Below are 21,885 nucleotides of genomic sequence, written 5' to 3' on the forward strand. Positions count from 1 at the left end.
AGTCAAGTGCCCAGGGAGTCTGCCTCTTTTGTGCTTACAAGCAAGCAGCGTCTGTGTGCACACCACATACATTAGTGCACAGCCAGGCACTGTGACAGTGGGCATTTTTAACAGAGTGAACCTAACTATTGGGTGGGTCTGTGCAGTCAAGTGCTCAGGGAGTCTGCCTCTTTTGTGCTTACAAGCAAGCAGCATCTGTGTGCAAACCACACACATTAGTGCACAGCCAGGCACCGTGACAGTGGGCAGTGGTTGGCACTACTCAGTGACATTAAATCCATAATGACAGGGAAAGATAGATGTAGTCGATTGATTGCGACTGGCAGAGGAGGCACCTCAAAACACACTAGTGCAACACCACCAGTACAGTTAAAAAGGCACATGTCACAATCTAAACTCTTTGTAGGGGCTGGCAATTCCATCCCGAAAAAAATGAAATCTGACCATGATGCTTCACCATCACCACCACATGTTTCTGCCCCTGTAGTTTTGGAGGTGACGAAAGGGGAGGCAGAGTCATGGCAGACAAAATGTAGACACCCAAAAGCAGCAAGGGGACAGAAGTATGGACTAACACTTAGCGTTGACATGGTAGCGCAGTCAATGTTTGCTTCTGATTCAGAAGAAGAATCTTCTTGTGTGGTATTCTCATCAGAAACAGAAGTAATAGGTGAAGAATCTTCGGTAGGATCAGTTAGTCCTGTCTTAGCCTCCACTTCAGTGCAGCAGGGGACAGATGAAAGTGATGATGAGGAGGAGGAAGAGGAAGAGCAGTCAGCACAGGCATAGAGGGTGACTGAGTCCCCCCTGGCATTGCTTCTCAGGGTGCACCCATTACCTCAGCTCCAGTGGCAGCTTCCACACCCAAGGCTTTAGATAGGGGAGGAACACGAAAGACATCTGTGATCTGGAGCCACTTTAAATTGATGGAAGACCCGCGTTATGTTTGGTATAATTACTGTGCCAGGGCTATTAGCAGAGGCAAGCAAATGGGGCATCTATCTAATTTTGGCATGAACCATCATATGAAGAGGCAACACCCAACAAGATTACTGCCATCTAGGGATGGTGGCAGTACCAGTCGGGGGACCCCTTCCAAGTAGTGTGCAGTGGTAGAAAAGCAGCAGAGTCAGCCCACACCCTCATACCCTTCTAGGAGTCAGGTGGCAGGCCAGCAACCCCTTGACACGTGGCAGAAGTGACAATCCACCATGAAGGAAATGGGGTGGAGTGCGGTGACACTATCCCGAGGTAGGAGGCAGGCAGCCTCAAAAGTTGTAACCAGGACCATTGGGGACATGATTGCCCTTGATGACCAGCCCTTGCAGTTAGTGGAGAATGTGGGTTTCAAGCATTTTCTGAAGGTCGTACTTCCAAATTACAAAGTCCCCTCTAGAACCACATTTAGCAGAAAGGTCATCCCCAGCCTGTACAAGCAGTGTCGCAGTCGCATGCAAGTGCTGCTAGCTAAGGCATAGGGAAGAGTGCATTTCACCTGCGATATCTGGACTGCCATGAATGCTGCACACTCTTACCTCTCTCTGACAGCACACTGGTGGGACATGGCTGAGGCAGGGGCATCCAGCAGCTCTATTACTGAAGAAGTATCAGGGTGGAGGTGGGCTTTACTGCACACCCACCTGACGGACAAGGCCCATACCACAGCCAATATTCTAGCATGCATCAGAAAGATGCTGGAGGGCTGGCAACTATACCAGCGAGACAGGAAAACTCAGGCAGGGTCCTTTGTCACATTTGATGTTTTGCACACACTCTGCACCTGGTAGTGAAGTCAGCTCTGGGGTTGGATGCCAATGACAAAGAGAATGAATACCTGCATAGGCTAATAAACAAGTGCAGGAACATAGCAGCACACTTCCACAGAAGTGTGAAGGCGGGGCAGGTTCTCCAAAAAAAGCAGACTGATTTGTAGATGCCTCACAAGCGTCTCATTCAAGACATTGCCACCTGGTGGATTTACACATTTATGATGCTGGAGAAGTTAGTGGAGCTGCAGACACCCCTTCATGAACTTTCTGGTACAATGGACATTGGTGTGCAGAATCCACTAGGGCATCATGATTGGTTAGTCATGAGTCAGCTGGTAAAAATCCTGCAGCCCTTCAAGGATGTCACGGATGAGCTGAGTTCCAGAAATGCCGCCTTTTCTGATATCATCCCTTTAGTTCATCTTCTGGATGAACGTTTAGAGGCCTTTAAAGACGAAGAGGGAATGACAGATGAGGTGCTGCATTGTCTGGACATTTTGCAGCAGCAGGTGAAAGAGAGATTAAGGCCTTTAACAGAACAGAACACATACATGCTCACCACAGTCTGTGATCCTCGTGTGAAAGGGAAACTCACCCTACAGTATGATTCTCTCATATTGGTAAAGGACCTGCTGTTAGCAAAAGTCCGTGAACAGGAGTGCCAAGGCAGAGACAGATTAGGATTCTAGCAGAGGTGGAAACAGCAGGCACTTCAGAGAGTTGTGCTGCTATCCCAAGCAGTAGCAGCACTGTGTCAGCGACAGATTGTACCTCCTCCTCCAGGTCAGAACGCCCAAGGCAGGTTGCCCATAAAGATTCATCTTTTGTGCAACGGGCGAGACAGAAAGCAGCTGGCATGAGTGACTCTCAGCCCGCCTAAGCAAAAGAGACACCAGCACAGCTGTCAGTGACACGGTATCTCTCAGAGCCGAAAGAAAACATGCACACAGATCTGCTGGCATATTGGGCACACAAGTCCACTGTCTTACCACACCGAGACAAAGTGGCTCAGCGATATCTGTCATGTCCACCAACCAGTGTGCCCAGTGAACGTGTCTTTTCAATGACAGGGGATATCATGAGCCCTCACCGCTCAAGGCTGGCATCAGTTGATGGAAATGCTAGTGTTTTTTAATGTAAACTTGCCTTTGCTTGGGTTTCCAAATTTTCCCTGTGAATGGCAAGATGAATAAAAGCAATTCAAAGCCTTGCAGCAGCTCCAACTGCCTCCTATGCTCCAGATAATATAAGCACTACAGCACATGTACGTGACCTCAAAGGCTGTCCCTGACCATCCACTGCCCAGGCCGTATGTCCCTACAAGGGCCTGATCTCAAACGCTGTGCCTGACTATCAACTGTCCAGGCCTTATATTCCTACAAGTGTTGACCTCGATTACTTTGCCTGGCCATCCAGGCCTTGTGTTCCTACAAGCGTTTGACTTAGATTGTAAGCCCCCTGGGGATAGGGAAATACCTACAGTACATGAGTGTAATCGACTATGAAGTGCTGTAAACGTTTGAAAATAGCAAGATAAATAAATTAAAAAATCAAAAAACTGCTGTGCCTGTCCATTTAGGCCTTATGTCCCTAGATGGGATTGACCTCTGTCCTGGACTCCTGTGCCTGTCTGTCCAGGCCTTATGTTCCTACAAGTGTCTGACTTCGATTGCTTTGCCTGTCCGTCCAGGCCTTATGTTCCTACAAGTGTTTCACCTCGATTGCTTTGCCTGTCCATCCAGGCCTTGTGTTCCTACAAGTGTCAGACCTCGATTGCTTTGCCTGTCCGTCCAGGCCTTGTTTTCCTACAAGTGTTTGAACTTGATTGCTCTGCCTGTCCGTCAAGTCCTTATGTCCCTAGGTGGGATTGACCTCTGTCCTGGACTGCTCTGCCTGTCTGTCCAGGCCTTATGTTCCTACAAGTGTCTGACCTCGATTGCTTTGCCTGTCCTTCCAGGCCTTATATTCCTACAAGTGTTTGACCTCAATTGCTTTGCCTGTCCATCCAGGCCGGGTGTTCCTACAAGTGTCAGACCTCGATTGCTTTGCATGTCCATCCAAGCCTTATCTTCCTACAAGTATTTAACCTTGATTGCTCTGCCTGTCCATCCAGGCCTTATGTCCCTAGGTGGGATTGAGCTCTGTTCTCGATTGCTCTGCCTGTCCATCCAGTCCTTATGACCCTAGGTGGGATTGACCTCTGTCCTCAACTGCTGTGCCTGTCCGTCTAGGCCTTATGTTCCTACAAGTGTCTGACCTTGATTACTTTGCCTGTCCGTCCAGTCCTTATGAGAATAAATGTCTGACCTCGATTGCTTTGCCTGTTCGTCCAGGCCTTATGTTCCTACAAGTGTCTAACCTCGATTGCTTTGCCTGTCCATCCAGGCCTTGTGTTCCTACAAGTGTTGGACCTCGATTGCTCTGCCTTTCCTTCCAAGCCTTATGTCCCTAGGTGGGATTGATCTATGTCCTTGACTACTGTGCCTGTCAGTCCAGGCCTTATGTCCCTAGGTGGGATTGACTTCTGTCCTCGACTGCTGTGCCTGTCAGTCCAGGCCTTATGTCCCTAGGTGGGATTGATCTCTGTCCTTGACTGCTGTGCCTGTCCATCCAGGCCTTATGTCCCTAGGTGGGATTGACCTCTGTCCTCGATTGCTCTGCCTGTCCGTCCAAGTCTTATGTCCCTAGGTGGGATTGACCTCTGTCCTCAACCGCTGCGCCTGTCAGTCCAGGCCATATGTCCCTAGTTGGGATTGACCTTTGTCCTCGACTACTATGCCTGTCCGTCCAGGCCTTATGTTCCTCAAGTGCTTGACCTCGATTGCTTTGCCTGTCTGTCCAGGCCTTATGTTCCTAGGTGGGATTGTCCTCTGTCCTCGAGTGCTGTGCATGTCCATCCAGGCCTTATGTTCCTACAAGTATCTGAACTTAATTGCTTTGCCTGTCCGTGCAGGCCTTATGATCTTACAAGTGTTTTACCTCAATTGCTCTGCCTGTCCGTCCAGGCCTTATGTCCCAAGGTGGGATTGACCTTTGTCCTCGACTGCTGTGCCTGTCAGTCCAGGCCTTATGTCCCTAGGTGGGATTGTCCTCTGTCTTCGAGTGCTGTGCCTGTCCATCCAGGCCTTATATTACTACAAGTGTCTGAACTCGATTGCTATGCCTGTCCATCCAGGCCTTATGTTCCTACAAGTGTTTGACCTCGATTGCTCTGCCTGTCCATCCAGGTCATATGTCCCTAGGTGGGATTGACATCTGTCCTCAACTGCTGTGCCTGTCCATCTAGGCCTTATGTCCCTAGGTGGGATTGACTTCTGTCCTCATCTGCTGTGCCTGTCTGTCCAGGCCTTATGTTCCTACAACCCTGTTCGATGTAAACCGATCCGATATGGTTTTATCTATGAAGGTCTAAAATTATTCTATTATAATTTTGAGTGAAAAATGATAATGTATAGGTATAGGTGTGGTATTTGGTGACTTTAGCTTGTTCATTTAAACTTCATCATCTCCATTCTCATTGTAAAATGCTTTCTTGAAAAGCCATGTTTTCAAACTTTTTTTTAAAGAGTTTTAAATCTCTCTGTAATCTAGTTTCCAGTGGCAATGAATTCCATAGTGCTGGTCCGGCTAATGATAGGGCCCGTTCTCTGACTTGGGTCAGTTTTGCTGTCTTGATTGATGGGATGGTTAGTAGAGCTTTATTAGCTGATCTCCAAATTTAGCAGGGAAATTGGTTGATATGAGGAAGGCACAGTTGGGTCCCTACCCACTTTGGGGAGAACAACAATGGTAGCTGCACGCATAGTGCTGGGCATCTCGTGCTTATCGGCCATTGTTTCAAACACCGACTGAAGCAATGGAGCCACTTCCATAGAGAGAGACTTATAAAAAATGGCAGTCAGACCATCCGGCCCGGGCTCTTTCTGTTCTGGCTGAGATTTTATGGTCTCTAACACCTCCCCAGGTTCTATAGGTCACTGAAGTCGTATTAATTGTTCCCCTGTCAACTTGGGCAAAGATATCGACTGGAGGAATTCAGCTACTTCGGCTTCATCTACCAGATCAGCCAAGTAGAGCGATCGATAATACTCAGAAAAGATTTGTGCGATTTCCGGGGTAGATGTCTTAATTGACCCTTCTGTATTCTTCATATTAGCTACAAACTTAGAGGCCTCCTGTGCTCATAACAGATGAGCCATAAGACGACCCGCTTTGTTGCCATGATGAAAAAATTGAAACTGGCGGAACCACAAGGCTTTTTCCGCTCGAGTATGGAGTAAGTCATTCAGTGCTACCTGAATCATATTAAGCTGAGGGAGCAGCGCATCAGTCCCCGAATTAATGAGTTTCCTCTTTGTGGCTCTCAATTTTTTTCCAAGGAGAGGATCTCTTTATCTAATTTCTTTTTTTTTAAACTAGCATAACTAATTATCTCCCCACGAAGGACAGTTTTTGCAGTCTCCCATAGGAGGACTGGATCACTACTATGTTGATGGTTAAAACTCATGAAATCACACCATTTTTGTTTTAGGAACATCGGGAAGTCTGGGACAGACACTAAATGGGAGGGAAGTCACCACTGACTGGGAGAGGGACCACTCCATTGACTTAGGGTTCCCGCCACCAGGCTGTGATCTGAAATGGTAAGTGTTTCAATTGAGGATGCAGATAATCTAGAAAATAGAGCTTCAGAAATAAGAAGGTAATCGATACGTGAACAGACGGGGTGAGCCTGTGCCACATGAGTAAACTCCTGTTCTCCGGGCTGGAGCGTCCACCACAGATCTACCAAGTGGAGATGTTTACTAGAAGATTAGGCCCTTAATTTCACTAATTTGTTGGCCTCTCCTCGGTGGCTGCCTATCCAAATTGGGATCTATCACAAAGTTAAAATCACCCACAATTATAAGCGAATGATCCCCTATTGAGGTGAGTGAAGTCAAGAATTTTGTGAAAAAGGAGTGGTCATAGGAATTGGGAGCATACACAGACGCTAAAATTATAGGAGAACCCATAAGTAGTTCCCTAACAATAACATATCTCCTAGGGATGTGCAGACCAAAAGTTTAAGTTCATAAGTCCATAAGTCGAATGGGGGGTCCCATTTGCGGTCAATATGGACTTATGGAGAATTCCATAAGTTGATTCTATGTCCATATGTGCAAATAAAAATTTAAACCCCTCACCCGCCTTAATCCCCCCCCCCAAAGACTTACCAAAACTCCCTGGTGGTCCAGGGGGGTCAGGACGCCATTCCTGAACTCCTTTGCAAGGAGCACGTGTCGTCGGCGTCACGTCAGAGTGCCTTTTGGGCCCAACGAGGGTTCCGGGAGCGAACCCGAGGGGAATCACGTGACGTCGGCGCCACGTCAGAGTGACGCGGCGTCACGTGATTCCCCTCGGGTTCGCTCCCGGAACCCTCGTTGGGCCCAAAAGGCACTTTTGGCCAGCTTGGGGGGGTCAGGAGGGCCCCCCCCAAGCTGGCCAAAAGTTTCTTTTGAGCCCAACGAGGGTTCCGGGAGCGAACCCGAGGGGAATCACGTGACGTCGGCGCCACGTCAGAGAGACGCTGCGTCACGTGATTCCCCTCGGGTTCGCTCCCAGAACCCTCGTTGGGCCCAAAGGGCACTTTTGGCCAGCTTGGGGGGGCCTCCTGACCCCCCCAAGCTGGCCAAAAGTGCCTTTTGAGCCCAACGAGGGTTCCGGGAGCGAACCTGAGGGGAATCACGTGACGTCGGCGCCACGTCAGAGTGACGCGGCGTCACGTGATTCCCCACGCGTCGCTCCCGGACCCTCACGGAACTTTTGGCCAGCTTTGGTAAGTCTTGGGGGGGGGGATTAAGGAGGGTGAGGGGTTTAAATTTGTATTTAGATCAACAATCGCGATTTCCAACGTATTCAACATAGCTATGTTGAATAAGTTGGAAATCCGATCGTTTACGCCTCATCTTTTTTTTAAGTCAAAAAAAAAAAAAAAGTTGCGTTTTCCATTTAAGTTGAAAACGAATGCACACCCCTAATATCTCCCTTCTGGGTCTGTAACCTGTTCTTTACAATGAAAAGACACACTTTTATCAGGAGAATAGCTACTCCTTTACTCTTGGAAGACCCCGTGGCATAATGAAGCTGACCAACCCATTTTTTCTTCAATTTGACAACCTCCTGAAGGAGGTGTGTCTCTTGGAGAAATGCAATTTTAGCGTGAAGCCTGTTAAGTTGGGTAAGGATCTTTTCCCTCTTAATAGGTGTGCCTAGGCCAGCCACATTCCACGTCACTATATCTAGCGCCATATTAAATGTAATAACAAGATGAGAGACAGATATACCCCCAAATGCTATAGTATGCATGTAATTCCCAACCACCAAAGAAAGTCAGGTCTCAAGTGTTCTCCCAACAGGCTAAACATATCACAACATGTATTTGCAAAAGACAGATTTTGTACTGTGATAACCATAACTGCTTTAGTTAGAAAATCCTCTGTATTTACCCCATCCCTCCCCCCCCCCCCACATATACACTCCTGACTTATGTTTCCCCACAGCACACATACTGCAAAGGCCCACACAAAACAGAGTTGGAGAGGCCCTAACCTGTAATAAAATTTAAGCAAAATAAAATGATTATGCCGTAGATACTACAGGACTATGGGTCTCCTGTGACATTTCAATTCCCGCAGTTCCACATGAAAGAGAAAAGAGAACCGAACATTTATCTTCCAGCAATGCTCAAAATGCCCGGCCGTGTGTGGTTTGCAGAACAGGAGAACACACACCCGATGTGTCAGCGCCATCTTGCAGTTCATGTGGGTGGAACCTGCTCTGCACCATGTAAGCCTTGAACATATGCCCGAGCCTCACTCACAGATCTAAAAAACTTAATGGAGCCCTGGTGGGAAATCCAAAGTCGAGCGAGAAACATTAGCGCAAAGCGAATGTTTTTGCTGTAAAGTTCCGTGCAGACTTCAGCGAACTCTTTCCGCAAGAGAGTAAATCGAGGTGAGAAGTCTTGAAATATCAAAATCCGGTGAGTTTCAAAAAATAGTTCCCGAGCCTTCCGATAGTGTTGAAGCACCAATGATTTGTGAGCAAAATGAAGAAATCTTGCGATTACCACTCGCAGGCGGCGGTCTTGTCCACCATCGACTCTACGCCCAATTCTGTGCGCACGTTCGAGCAGGCCTCCCGACAGTGACGCTAGGGAAGGAAACACGCTCAGCAGCCAAGCTTCCAGTGAGCATGGTATATCTGCTTCTAGTAAAGTTTCTGGGAAACCGACGAATCTAAGATTGTTGCGGCGCGAACGGTTCTCAAGGCCGACAATTTTTTCGTCGCTAAGTTTTGCATTTTTTTCAACCTCATCCACCCACCGTTCCAGCGCGCCGATGTCATCTTCGGTTAGGGAGACACAGCCTTCCACTCTGTCCATGTGGGAGTCGATTTCAGTAAAGGAAGCTCTAACCTCAGATATCTGTTCAGATAATTGGTGTAGAAGTACATCTAACGCTGAGACCACAGCGTGTGATATTTTATCCTCCAGAGATTCTTCCCCCGGGTCCTCCCCAGGATTATGGGCGGTCGCCATCTTGGGATTCGGGGCCTTTGTCTTCTCCTTGTCTTTTTTTACCAACCACGATGCCATGCGGTATCCAGTCCCCTGTGCGAGATGCACCCAATGTTCACCAAAGGGATGGCTGGGGGTGAAGAGAGCAAAACAGCGAGATGGGGATGATGTAGAAAGATTTGGCTGGGGTGATAGCCAGAGCTCAGCTAAGCTGCTGCTGCTGAGCCCACCACATCATGTGATTTCTCAGAAGAAGATCTTTAGTACATAGGTCCTTTATCAAGCTACACATAGCTTATTACAACTAATAGGATCACAGTCAATAATCAATTTTCTGATAGATAATTTAAAAAAAACACTCAAGGGCCTAATTTTTATCTTTGCAATTAGTATATATGTGGAGATTGCATCAAATTTTGTTGGTAAATCAGGTTTGAAATGTATGACCATTATTTGATAGGAATGGGCAAAATGCAGTCCATTTGTGTTTCTTTTCTGGCCCCTGAATGAATAGCGGGTGCCCATGAATTTAAACAAAAATGTATTTGTTTGTGTTTCTCATCAGGGCTGAATTAAGGTTTGGGCCAACCAAACAGGGGGGAAACCAATTCATTGATTAGTTTTATTTGCTGTCCTTTTTCCTATTAAAGTCAATGGGGGAAGTATTTGCAGTCTATTTTTGGCTGCAGAATTGGAGTTTTCTTATCAATTCTGATAAAACTTCTGGGGAGCAATCATCAGAACAAGAAAAGAGCTCCAAGGTATTTAGACTGTGGCAACGTGGCACCAAAGTGGCATGAATAGCCTAAGGCACTTTAAAGGGGCAAAGGGGTAGCAGGAATGCAAGAGTGCTTTAACAGAGGTGCAGAGCAGCAGCGAGAGAGTCAAAAACACACCACAGCTTCAAAAGAGAGCACCGATAACAGATGCATGAACCCTCGAAGGCAGCATGACAGGCAAAGTGGCAAGACAAGTGGCATCAACATCCTACAGCACAATGAAGGGGGAACATAGCAAGCAGAAAGACTAGCACCAACACACTGAGGAACCATGATAGTGGCAAGAACATCACAAGGAGTTGAGTGAGTCATCTGGTATATGGAAGCAAGGCAGAGTGGCAGAAAGTTGATAGGGGCAAGACAGGCTGGCAGAGCGGAAGTAGTCTGGTCCCTGTGGTTTTGATAAAGGCAAGACAGGCTGGCAGAGCTGAGGTAGTCAGGTCCCTGTGGTTTGATATGGGCAAGATAGGATGGCCCAGGGGAGAGTTCCCTTTCCTTTGCACTGGAAAGGGCTCCCTAGAATGGGTTCACCCCAAGAGTGGGGTGTTTCTATTGGCGTCTAGTGAGCTCTCGCTGGTCTTTTAAAATTTGGTGGATGTAGCAGATATACAGAGAATATTCAAGGTAGAGGTGGAGGAGATTTCCATGTGAACAGCGGTTCAACATGGGTCAACGGGTATTAATAGATAGGCTGGCTACACCCGGGGAGAGTTCCCTTTCCTTTGCGCAGGAAAGGGTTCCCTGTAATGGGTTGGCCCCTAGAGGGGAGGACGAGACTTCAAGCATGGCGAGTCAACGTGGAGGAAGTTTCCATGTGAACAGCAGTTCAGCATGGGTCAGAGGGTGCTAAGAGATAGGCTTGCTGCACCCAGGGAGAGTCCCCTTCCCTTTGCGCAGGAAAGGGCTCCCTGGAATGGGTTGGACCCTAGAGTGTGGTGATTCTGTTAGCATCTAGTGAATACCCAGAAACCATTAACTGTACTTATGCACTTCAGCTGATACCAAAGGTACTTGAAGAGCTCTCAGGAATAAGAAAACTGCTACTCAAGTCCAAATCTACAATATCTACCTATGTTGACTTTGTAGTTTACACAATGTCTCTGTAAACTATAGGAACACAGAGGATGAACTAGAGTGCAACTACCACCTGTTTTCTATAGGACAGAAACATTAATGATGGCACCTAAGAAATATCTAGGGAAAATGGCAGCTATTATGAAGGTCATGAAAACTATTGAGCATATGAAATATCCAAGCTCCATGCTGGACGGACAGGCACAGCATTAGAGGATAGAGGTCAAGCCCTTGTAGGGATATAAGGCCTGGACAGACAGGCACAGCATTCGAGGATAGAGGTCAAGCCCTTGTAGGGACTTAAGGCCTAGATGGACAGGCACAGCATTAGAGGTCAAGCCCTCATAGGGACAAGGCCTGGACGGACAGCACAGTAATCAAGGATAGAGGTCAAACCCTCATAGGGACATAAGACCTTGACATACAGGCACAGCATTAGAGGACAGAGGTAAAGCCCTTGTAGGAACTTAAGGCCTGGACGGACAGGCACTGAAATTAGAGGTCAAGCCCTCATAGGGACATAAGACCTGGATGGACAGGCACAGCATTCCAGGATAGAGGTCAAGTCCTCATAGCGACATAAGGCCTGGATGGACAGGCACAGCATTCGGGGACAGAGGTCAAGCCCTTGTAGGGACTTAAGGCCTGGATGGACAGGCACAAAATTCAAACATCGGGGTCAAGCCCTCATAGGGATGTAAATCCTGGACGGACACGCACAGCATTTGAGGATAAAGGTCAAGCCCTCATAGGGACATAAATCCTGGAAGGACAGGCACAACATTAGAGGAAAAGCCCTCATAGGGACGTAAATCCTGGATGGACAGGCACAGCATTAGAGGTCAGGCCCTCGTAGGGACATAAAACCTGGATAGACAGGCACAGAATTTGAGGATAGAGGTCAAGCCCTCGTAGGGACATAAGGTCTGGATGGACAGGCACAGCATTAGAGGATAGAGGTCAAGCCCTTGTAGGGACTTAAGGCCTGGACAGACAGGCACAGCATTAGAGGTAAAGCCCTTGTAGGAACTTAAGGCCTGGACGGACAGGCACAGCATTAGAGGATAGAGGTAAAGCCCTCATAGGGACATAAGGACTGGACAAACAGGCACAGCATTCGAGGATAGAGGTCAAGCCCTCGTAGGGACATAAGGCCTGGACAGACAGGCACAGCATTAGAGGTCAAGCCCTTGTAGGAAATTAAGGCCTGGATAGACAGGCACAGCATTAGAGGTCAAGCCCTTGTAGGGACAAAGCCTGGATGGACAGGCACAGCATTCGAGGATAGAGATCAAGCCCTCATAGGGACATAAGGCCTGGACGGACAGTCACAGTATTAGAGGTCAAGCCCTTGTAAATAACCAGAAGCTATTAACTGTACTTATGCACTTGAGCTGATGACAAAGGAACACGAAGAGCTCTCAGAAATTAGAAAACTGCTACTCAAGAACAAATCTACAATATCAACCTGTGTTGTCTTTGTAGTTTACACAGTGCCTATATAAATTATGGGAACATAGAGGATGAACTAGAGTGCAACTACCACCAGTTTTCTATAGTACTAGAAACATTAATGTTGGCACCTAAAAACAATTTAGGGAAAATGGCCCATATTATAAGGGTCATGAAAACTATTGAGCATATGAAATATGAAAGCTCCAAACATCAGAAATCAGCTTTTTATTTCTTATATTCCAAATGTTTCAAAACAGGAAAAAGAATATTCTGGAAAGAAATGATGCACAAATACATGAAACTGAAATTAGAAATACTAGAACTAAACTCAGACAGGCACAGCATTTGAGGTCATGCCCTTTTAGGGACGTATGGCCTGGACAGTGGACGGACAGGCACAACGTTTGAGGTCAGGCCCTTGTAGGGATGTACGGCATGGACATTGGACAGACAGGCACAGCGTTTGAGATCAGGCCCTTGTAGGGACGTACGGTCTGGACAGTGGACACACTGGCACAGTGTTTGAGGTCAGGTACATGTGCTGATATTATCTAGAACATAGGAGGCAGCTGGAGCTGCTGCAAGGCTTTCAATTGCTTTTATTCATCTTGCCATTCACAGGGAAAATTTGCAAACCAAAGCAAAGGCATGTTTATTTTCAAAATCACTAGCATTTCCATCAACTCTGGTACCAGTTTTGAGCCCTGAGGGCTCATGATATCCCCTGTTATTGAAAATACATGTTCACTGGGCATACCGGTTGGTGGATATTATTTATTTTTATATACCAACATTTAATCTGAGATATCACATCAGTTTACATTCAGACAAATCTGATTGACTTTTTTGACTGGGTAACCAAGGAAATGGATCAAGGAAGATCACTCGATGTCATCTACTTGGACTTCAGCAAGGCTTTTGATACAGTCCCGCACAGGAGACTGGTGAATAAAATAAGAAGCTTAGGAGTGAGTGCCAAGGTGGTGGCCTGGATTGCAAACTGGTTGACGGACAGAAGACAATGTGTGATGGTAAATGGAACTTACTCTGAAGAGAGAGCGGTGTTGAGTGGAGTGCCGCAGGGATCGGTGTTGGGACCGGTCCTGTTCAATATCTTTGTAAGCGACATTGCGGAAGGGATAGAAGGTAAGGTTTGTCTTTTTGCGGATGACACTAAAATCTGCAATAGAGTGGACACGCCGGAAGGAGTGGAGAGAATGAGACGAGATCTAAGGAAGCTAGAAGAGTGGTCAAAGACATGGCAGCTGAGATTCAATGCCAAGAAGTGCAGAGTCATGCATATGGGGTATGGAAATCCGAATGAGCTGTATTCGATGGGGGGAGAAGGGCTGATGTGCACGGAGCAGGAGAGAGACCTTGGGGTGATGGTGTCTAATGATCGGAAGTCGGTGAAACAATGTGACAAGGCGATAGCTAAAGCCAGAAGAATGCTGGGCTGCATAGAGAGAGGAATATCGAGTAAGAAAAGGGAAGTGATTATCCCCTTGTACAGGTCCTTGGTGAGGTCTCAACTGGAGTACTGTGTTCAGTTCTGGAGACCGAATCTCCGAAGGGACAGAGACAGGATGGAGGCGGTCCAGAGAAGGGCGACCAAAAAGGAGGAGGGTCTTCATCGAATGACTTATGAGGAGAGATTGAAGAATCTAAATATGTACACCCTGGAGGAAAGGAGGAGCAGAGGTGATATGATACAGACTTTCAGATACTTAAAAGGTTTCAACGATCCAAAGACGACAAACCTTTTCCATCTGAAAAAAATCAGCAGAACCCGGGGTCACGAGTTGAAGCTCCAGGGAGGAAGACTCAGAACTAATGTCAGGAAGTATTTCTTCACGGAGAGGGTGGTGGATGCCTGGAATGCCCTTCCGAAGGAAGTGGTGAAGACCAGAACTGTGAAGGACTTCAAAGGGGCATGGGATAAACACTGTGGATCCATAAAGTCTAGAGGACATGAATGAAGAACGGGTGGCTCACGGGAATGACGGCTACTACCTGGAGATAATACCCTTATTCAATAAACATACACACGATTAATGCAACTACAACATTGCTCCAAGCTTCAACGGCAAGAGGAAATGTGGGAAAAGATTTGCATTCACAAAAAGCAGGGAGTAGCTTGCTTGTTACGGTGGTTACTACCCCAAACCAAATAAGCTTGATACTTCACTTTCAATGCATAACCAGCATAGCTCTCTGCTACAACGGCAGGGGAGGAAGTCTGATACTACGTGCATATCCAGCATAGCTCTCTGCTTCTACGGCAGGGGAGGAAGTTTGATACTACGTGCATATCCAGCATAGCTCTCTGCTTCTACGGCAGGGGAGGAAGTCTGATACTACATGCATATCCAGCATTAGGGATGTGATTCATTTTTTGATGATTTAAAACAATCGTCAGATATAATTTAAATTGTCAAAAATCGTTAGAGCCGTGATACAATAACAATTCCCCCAATTTATCGTCAAAAAATCGTAAATCGGGGGAGGGGGGAGGGTGGGAAAACTGGCACCCTAAAACCCATACTGACCCTTTAAAATAAATCCCCCACCCTCCTGAAGCCCCCCAAAATGTTTTAAATGAACTTGGGTCCAGTGGGGGGGTCCCGGCGCGATCTCCCGCTCTCGGGCCACGGCTGCGTTAAAAGAAATGGTGCCAGTGGCCCTTTGCCCTTACCATATGACAGGGCAAATGTAGCGCTGGCGCCATTTTGACTTTTGCCCTCCAGTGAGGGCAAAAGTAGTGCCGGCGCCATTTTGAATATTGGCAATACGGCCCGCGTGCAGGAGATCGCTCCCAGACCCCCGCTGGACCCCCAGGGACTTTTGGCCAGCTTGGGGGGACCTCCTGACCCCCACAAGACTTGCCAAAAGTCCAGCGGGGGTCCGGGAGCGACCTCCTGCACGCGGGCCGTATTGCAAATATTCAAAATAGCACCGGCGCTACTTTTGCCCTCACTGAGTGAGGGCAAAAGTAGCGCCGATGCCATTTTGACTTTTGCCCTCCAGTGAGGCCCCCCCCAAGCTGGCCTCCAGGAGCCCCCCCCCAAGCTGGCCAAAAGTCCCTGGGGGTCCAGCGGTGGTCCGGGAGCGACCTCCTGCACTCGTGATGTCGGGTGACAGGAACCAAAATGGCGCTACTTTTGCCCTGTCATACGGTAAGGGCAAAGGGCCACCGGCGCCATTTCTTTTAATGCAGCCGTGGCCCGAGTGCGGGAGATCGCGCCGGGACCCCCCCACTGGACCCCAGGTAATTTAAAACATTTTGGAGGGCTTCGGGAGGGTGGGGGATTTATTTTAAAGGGTCAGGGTGGGTTTTAGGGTGCCGGTTTTCCCGCCCTCACCCGATTTACGATTTTTTATGATTTAAAAAAACAAAAACCATGACGATCAGATTTCCCTCCCCCCCCAGCCAAAATCGATCGTTAAGACAATCGATCACCCGATTCACATCCCTATCCAGCATAGCTCTCTGCTTCTACGGCAGGGAAGGAAGTCTGATACTATGTGCATATCCAGCATAGCTCTCTGCTTCTACGGCAGGGGAGGAAGTCTGATACTACGTGCATATCCAGCATAGCTCTCTGCTTCTATGGCAGGGGAGGAAGTCTGATACTTCGTGCAAATCCAGCATAGCTCTCTGATTCAACTGCAGGGGGAATGAAGAAAAGTGGATCTATATACTGACAACAACCAACAGGGACTGAGTCGCATAGTCTGGGTAGACAAATGGGCATGGGTGTAGCTTGCTTATTGTGGCAGTTACTACCCCTAACTAATTTAAGCTATATATTACACTTAGATGCAGCTCCAACACTGCTCCTTGCATTAATGGTGGGGGGGCCGTTTGGTCTTCTTCTGCCGTCATTTCTATGTTTCTATGTATTTCTCTATCCCCAGAGGGCTTACACTCTAAGTTTGTACCTGAGGCAATGGAGGTGAAAGTGACTTGCCCAAGGTCACAAGGAGCAACAGCAGGACTCAAACCCTGGTCTACTGGTTTATAGCCCACTGATTTAACCACTAAGCTATTCCTAGATATGGCTGAGCTACTTTGGCTAGATGTGGCCAGACAGTGGACTTGTGTGCCCAATGTGCCAGCAGATCTGTCTGCATGTCCTCTGTGGGATCTGAGAGATACCATGTCACTGACATTTGTGCTGGTGTCTCCTTTGCTTGGGTGGGCTGAGAGTCACTCATGCCAGCTGCTTTCTCTCTAGCCCATAGAAGAACAGATGATTCTTTATGGGCAACATGCCTTTGGCGTACTGAAGTGGATGAGGAGGAGTTAGTAGCTGTCACTGACAGAGTGCTGCTCCTGCTTGGGCTAGCACAACACTCTGAAGTGCCTGCTGTTCCCTGCTCTGCTTCATGCCTAATCTGTCTCTGCCTATGGTGCTCCTGTTCACGGACTTTTACTAACAGCAGGTCCTTCACAAATGAGAGACAATTGGACTGTAGGTCGAGTTTCCCTTTCACAAGAGGATCACAGACTGTGGCGAGCATGGGTGTCTGGTCTTCTGTTAAAGGCCTTAATCTCTCTTCCACCTGCTTCTGCAAAATGTCCAGACAATGCAGCACCTCGGCTATCATTCCCTCTTCCTGTTTAAAGCCCTCCAAATTTTACTCCAGAAAATTAACTATAGGGATGATGTCAACCAAGGTGGCACTTCTGGAGCTCAGCTCCTCCGTGGCATCCTTGAAGGGCTGCAGGATTTTTACCAGCTGACTCATGACTAACCAATCATGATGCCCTAGGGGACTATGCACACCTATGTCGACTGACACAGAAAATTCATGAAGGGGTGTCTGCAGCTCCACTAACCTCTGCAGCATCATAAAGGTGGAATTCCACTGAGTGGCAATGTCTTGAAAAAGATGCTTGTGAGGCATGTCCAAATCAGTCTGCTTTTGTAGGAGAACATGCCCCGCCTTCACACTTCTGTGGAAGTGCAGTGCTATGTTCCTGCACTTGTGTATTAATGTATGCAGGTATTAATTCTCTTAGTGATTGGACTCCAACCAAAGAGCTGACATCACTACAAGGTGCAGAGAGTGTGCAAAACATTGGATGTTCTTAAAGCACCCATCACATATTGCCTTTACCATGTTTGCACCATTGTCTGTGACAAAGAACCCTGCCTGAAGATTCCTGTCTCTCTTGTATAGCTGCCAGCCCATCAGCATCTGTCTGATGCATGCTAGAATATTGGCTGAGGTGTGAGCCTCGTCCATCAGGTGGGTGTGCAGTAAAGCCTACCTCCACACTGGTACTTGCTCACTAATAGAGCTGCTGCCTACCCCTACCTCAGCCAGGTCCCACCAGTGTGCTGTCAGGGAGAGGTAAGAGTGTGCAGCATTTATGGCAGTCCAGATAATCACAGGTGAAATGCACACTACCCTGTGCCTTAGCTAGCACCACTTGGATGCGACTGTGACACTGGTTGTACAGGCTGGGGATGACCTTTCTGCTAAATGTGGTTCTGGAAGGGACTTTGTAATTTGGAACTAAGACCTTCAGCAAATGCTTGAAACCCACATTCTCCACTATCTGCAAAAGCTGGTCATCCAGGGCATTCATTTCCCCATTGCTCCTGGTTACAATGTTTGAGGCAAAAGTGCCCATAGACCTACGAGGCAGTGCCTGGATGTACACTTCTACTGGGACCACTGTATGTGAACACACAAAGCTTGTAATTACAAAAGAGGCCCACTGGGGATTTGGCTTCAGAGAGCACTGTGGTCCCAATATACGTGAGTCTGCAAAAGTGCCCACAGGCCCACGAGGCAGTGCCTAGATGTACACTTCTACTGGGACTGCTGTATTTGCACACACCAAGCTTGTAACTACAAAAGATGCCCACTGGGGATTTGGCTTCAGAGAGCACTGCTCTCCCGATATGTGTGAGTCTGCAAAACTGTCCAGTGCCCACTGATGCCCCAGTGAGTGCAGTGTCTTCTTGGCTTAAAAGAGCACAAAGAGACAGCCTGAGTTCAATAAAAAACAAAACAAAAAACTGCAGTTAAAGAAAAAGGATGGCTTGCTTGGCACAGCAGCAAAAGCGAAGAAATATATTTTTCAATGGAAGCTTCTATGAAAGTAATTAGCAATTGAATATATCTCCCACCCATAACACCCAAATCCTTCTTGCAACCTACCCCATGGGGTAAAATAAGCAGAAAAATGCCACTGCTAGGAGCTTCTCTCAGTGACACAGACAGAGAGACCGTCTCAGATCAATAAAAAAAAGTGCGGTCATAAAAAACATGGCTAGCTGGCACTGCAGCCAAATTGAACAAATATCTTTTTCAATGGAAAATTCTATCAAAGTAGCTAGCAATTGAATACAGATTTGAGACACTCAGACTAGCTCTGAGTAAAGCCACCATCCCCTGACCACCTACCCAGACCACCCCCGCAAAGAAAGTGCATGGCACGCTGCGTGCTTAACATATAAATAGTGCTGCGTCATCAGGAATAGCATCACAGAGCTCGGAGTGAGAGCGGCGATTGGCTGCATTAGAAAAATGCTTAGCTCTGATAGGTTGCATTCTCGTCTCCTTGCCAACCTGTCTGACCCACTCTATTACACAGCTGTGAGGTCACTTATGACTCACAGGAAAGGGATGGATTTTGCTATGGATACTCCCGCATAGCCTTCTCCTATTTCAAATGGTCGCTAAGAAATCACTGCGAGCCAAAAGAATGAAACTAATATGATATGTTGTATTCGCGGGGGATCATGATGAGTTTCACAAACCCACAAATACAACGAATAGGGACTTATGCGTTGCTGATCGCCCATGCGTTGAAAACGAATGCACATTCCTATGCTCCAGACCCAGATCTCATTAACTCTGGAGCTCCCTGCCCCCCCCACTGCTTACACATGGCACAGGGGTAAAATACTTCCAGAGCTCATGGTCTCAACCATATGACTTTTGAGTGCAAGAGTAGAGAAAGGAAGTATCAGAGGCTGTTTGATCAGTAAGGGCTGGGATGAGGGCATTTTCAGCTGGCAGAGGGATTAGGTGCTTTCCCTCTTTGCCCATCTTGGGAGCAAGTGGTGCAGTCCAGTGTTTATACTGACAGTGACTGTGTATACACATCCATCCTGCTAGCTTTTCTGTTATCTACGTATAGCAACTGCATGGAGTGAGATCTACAGCAGCTGCCACTGCAACCACAGGGCTGGGACTCAGTGGGCTGGCACAGGGAGAGCAGCGATAGGGAGAGTCGATCACCTTCATGCAATTTGACTCCCAGAGTGAGCATGACCTGCAAACAGAGAGAGGAAAGTAGCAGTAGTGCCGTGTGTGTGGTGACATTATCTGTCATTGATGTGAGCCCTTTGACTGTGGCACAGTTGACACAGCCTAGCAGATGAACCCACTATTCCATGCCGACATCAGGTGGACATGCTCTTACAAGGATTGGAACTAGAGCTTCATGTATACCAGCCCTGTTTCTGCAGGTTGAGCCCTTGGGTTCCAGGTGCCAGCAAGGCTTAGGCGAGGGTCCTGTAAGGAGTGGTCAGGTGAGATTGAGTAGCTGGCCAAGGTCAAGGCAGGCAGTGATTAAGTGGATTCAAGGTCCAGGTAGAGGTCAGGGTAGGTGGAGATCAGACAATGTTGAGATCCAAGCAGAGGTCAGGGCAGGCGGAGATCCAGAATAGTGGTTGAGGTCCAAACTGAGGTCAAACCAGGAAACAGACAGAGACAGACAAGACTAGGGCAGGACATAGAAGGACCAAGACATGATAGGGACTGGCAAGGAGACAAAGCAATGAGGAGACAAGGCAACAAGGAAAGCAGCGCACACACTGCGAAAATGCAGGAGGACTTGTTGCTGAATCAATGCGCGGCTAGGATTTAAATATCTAGCCATATGACATCATCACTGGGCATCGGCAGTCGTGTTTCCCATTGCGATGGCCCTTAAGTCTCAGTGTGCCATGCACATACCTAGGGAAGCCTGGGGGAAGAGTGGCATGGTGGCATCTCAGATATGTCAGTGGCATTTGGAGGTATTGGTAGTAAGTCAGGGGCATCCTGTGACTAACCAAAATTAATATTTTGGGAGAAAGGCTCTGCTAAAGTGAATGGAAATAGCAAAAAGATTTCCACAAACACCATTAATGTTGTAATCATTAAAGGAATGGGGAGCTCAGGAGCAGTGGCAATGTCGGTCTACAGATCTTTGGATGATCTCTCTGTTACAAGCGCCGTCCGCGGCCGGCTCCTGCATAGGCCTGCTGACCTTCACAGTCCCATGGCAGGTCCCGGGTCGGCCTCCCTAGCAGTAGTTGTCAGCTCCTCTAGGCCCTGGCTTCCCGCAGCAGCGGTCGATGGGCCTTCCACTGCACGCCAGGCCTCTCGCCGAGGCTCGGCTTCCTTGTGTGCGCGCGGACCGTCCAGCCTCTTGTAGGGCCAAGGGCAGGCCTTAGCTCCACGGCACACCCTGATTGATCTCCTGATATAAGGAAGTTCCTGTCTGTGCTTCCTTGTCTTGACAATTGGGTCGGCTTGTATGCTAAATTGCCTCTGCTTTTGTTCCTGCTCTTGTCTTGTTCCAAGTCTCGTTCCAGGATCCTTCTGTTCCAGTCCTGTTCCTGCCTTGTTCCTGCATCCTAGTTCCTGCTCGTCTTGTTCCTGTGTTCGTCTGTACATTTCCACTGTTCCTTGCCACTGTCTAACTAGTACTGACCTCAGCTTGTTCCTTGACCTGCCTGCCTGTCTGCCACCTGCCTCAGGACCTCAGAATGTCCCTTGACTTGCTTGCCTGCCTGTTGCCTGCCTTCCGACTTTGGCCTGCCTGTGACCTCGTCTGACCTCTGGTATCTGACCTCTGCCTTGTAGACCATCCCACGGACTAACCTCTGGACTCTGACCTTTGCTCACTTGACTTCATTCCTAGATTCTGTTCCTTGCCTTGCCATTGCCATTGCCATTGTTCCTTGCCATTGCCACTGTCATTGCCATTGTCATTGTCATTGCCACTGTTCCTTGCCATTGTCATTGCCATTGCCGCTTGCCTTGTCATTGCCATTGCCATTGTTCCTTGCCTTTGCCACTGTGTCGAAGGATCTCGTTCCGGCGCACACAACTTGCGCCTGCCCAGAGGCAGGCACAAAAGGTAAAATAATTTTGGGGGTTTAGAGTAGGGCTAGGGGGAGGAAAGGTTAGGGGAAGGGGTGGGAAGGTCAGGTTAGGGAGAAAGGAACAGGGG

Source organism: Rhinatrema bivittatum, chromosome 7 (assembly GCF_901001135.1).
Source record: "Rhinatrema bivittatum chromosome 7, aRhiBiv1.1, whole genome shotgun sequence".
Taxonomy (NCBI): Eukaryota; Metazoa; Chordata; class Amphibia; order Gymnophiona; family Rhinatrematidae; genus Rhinatrema; species Rhinatrema bivittatum.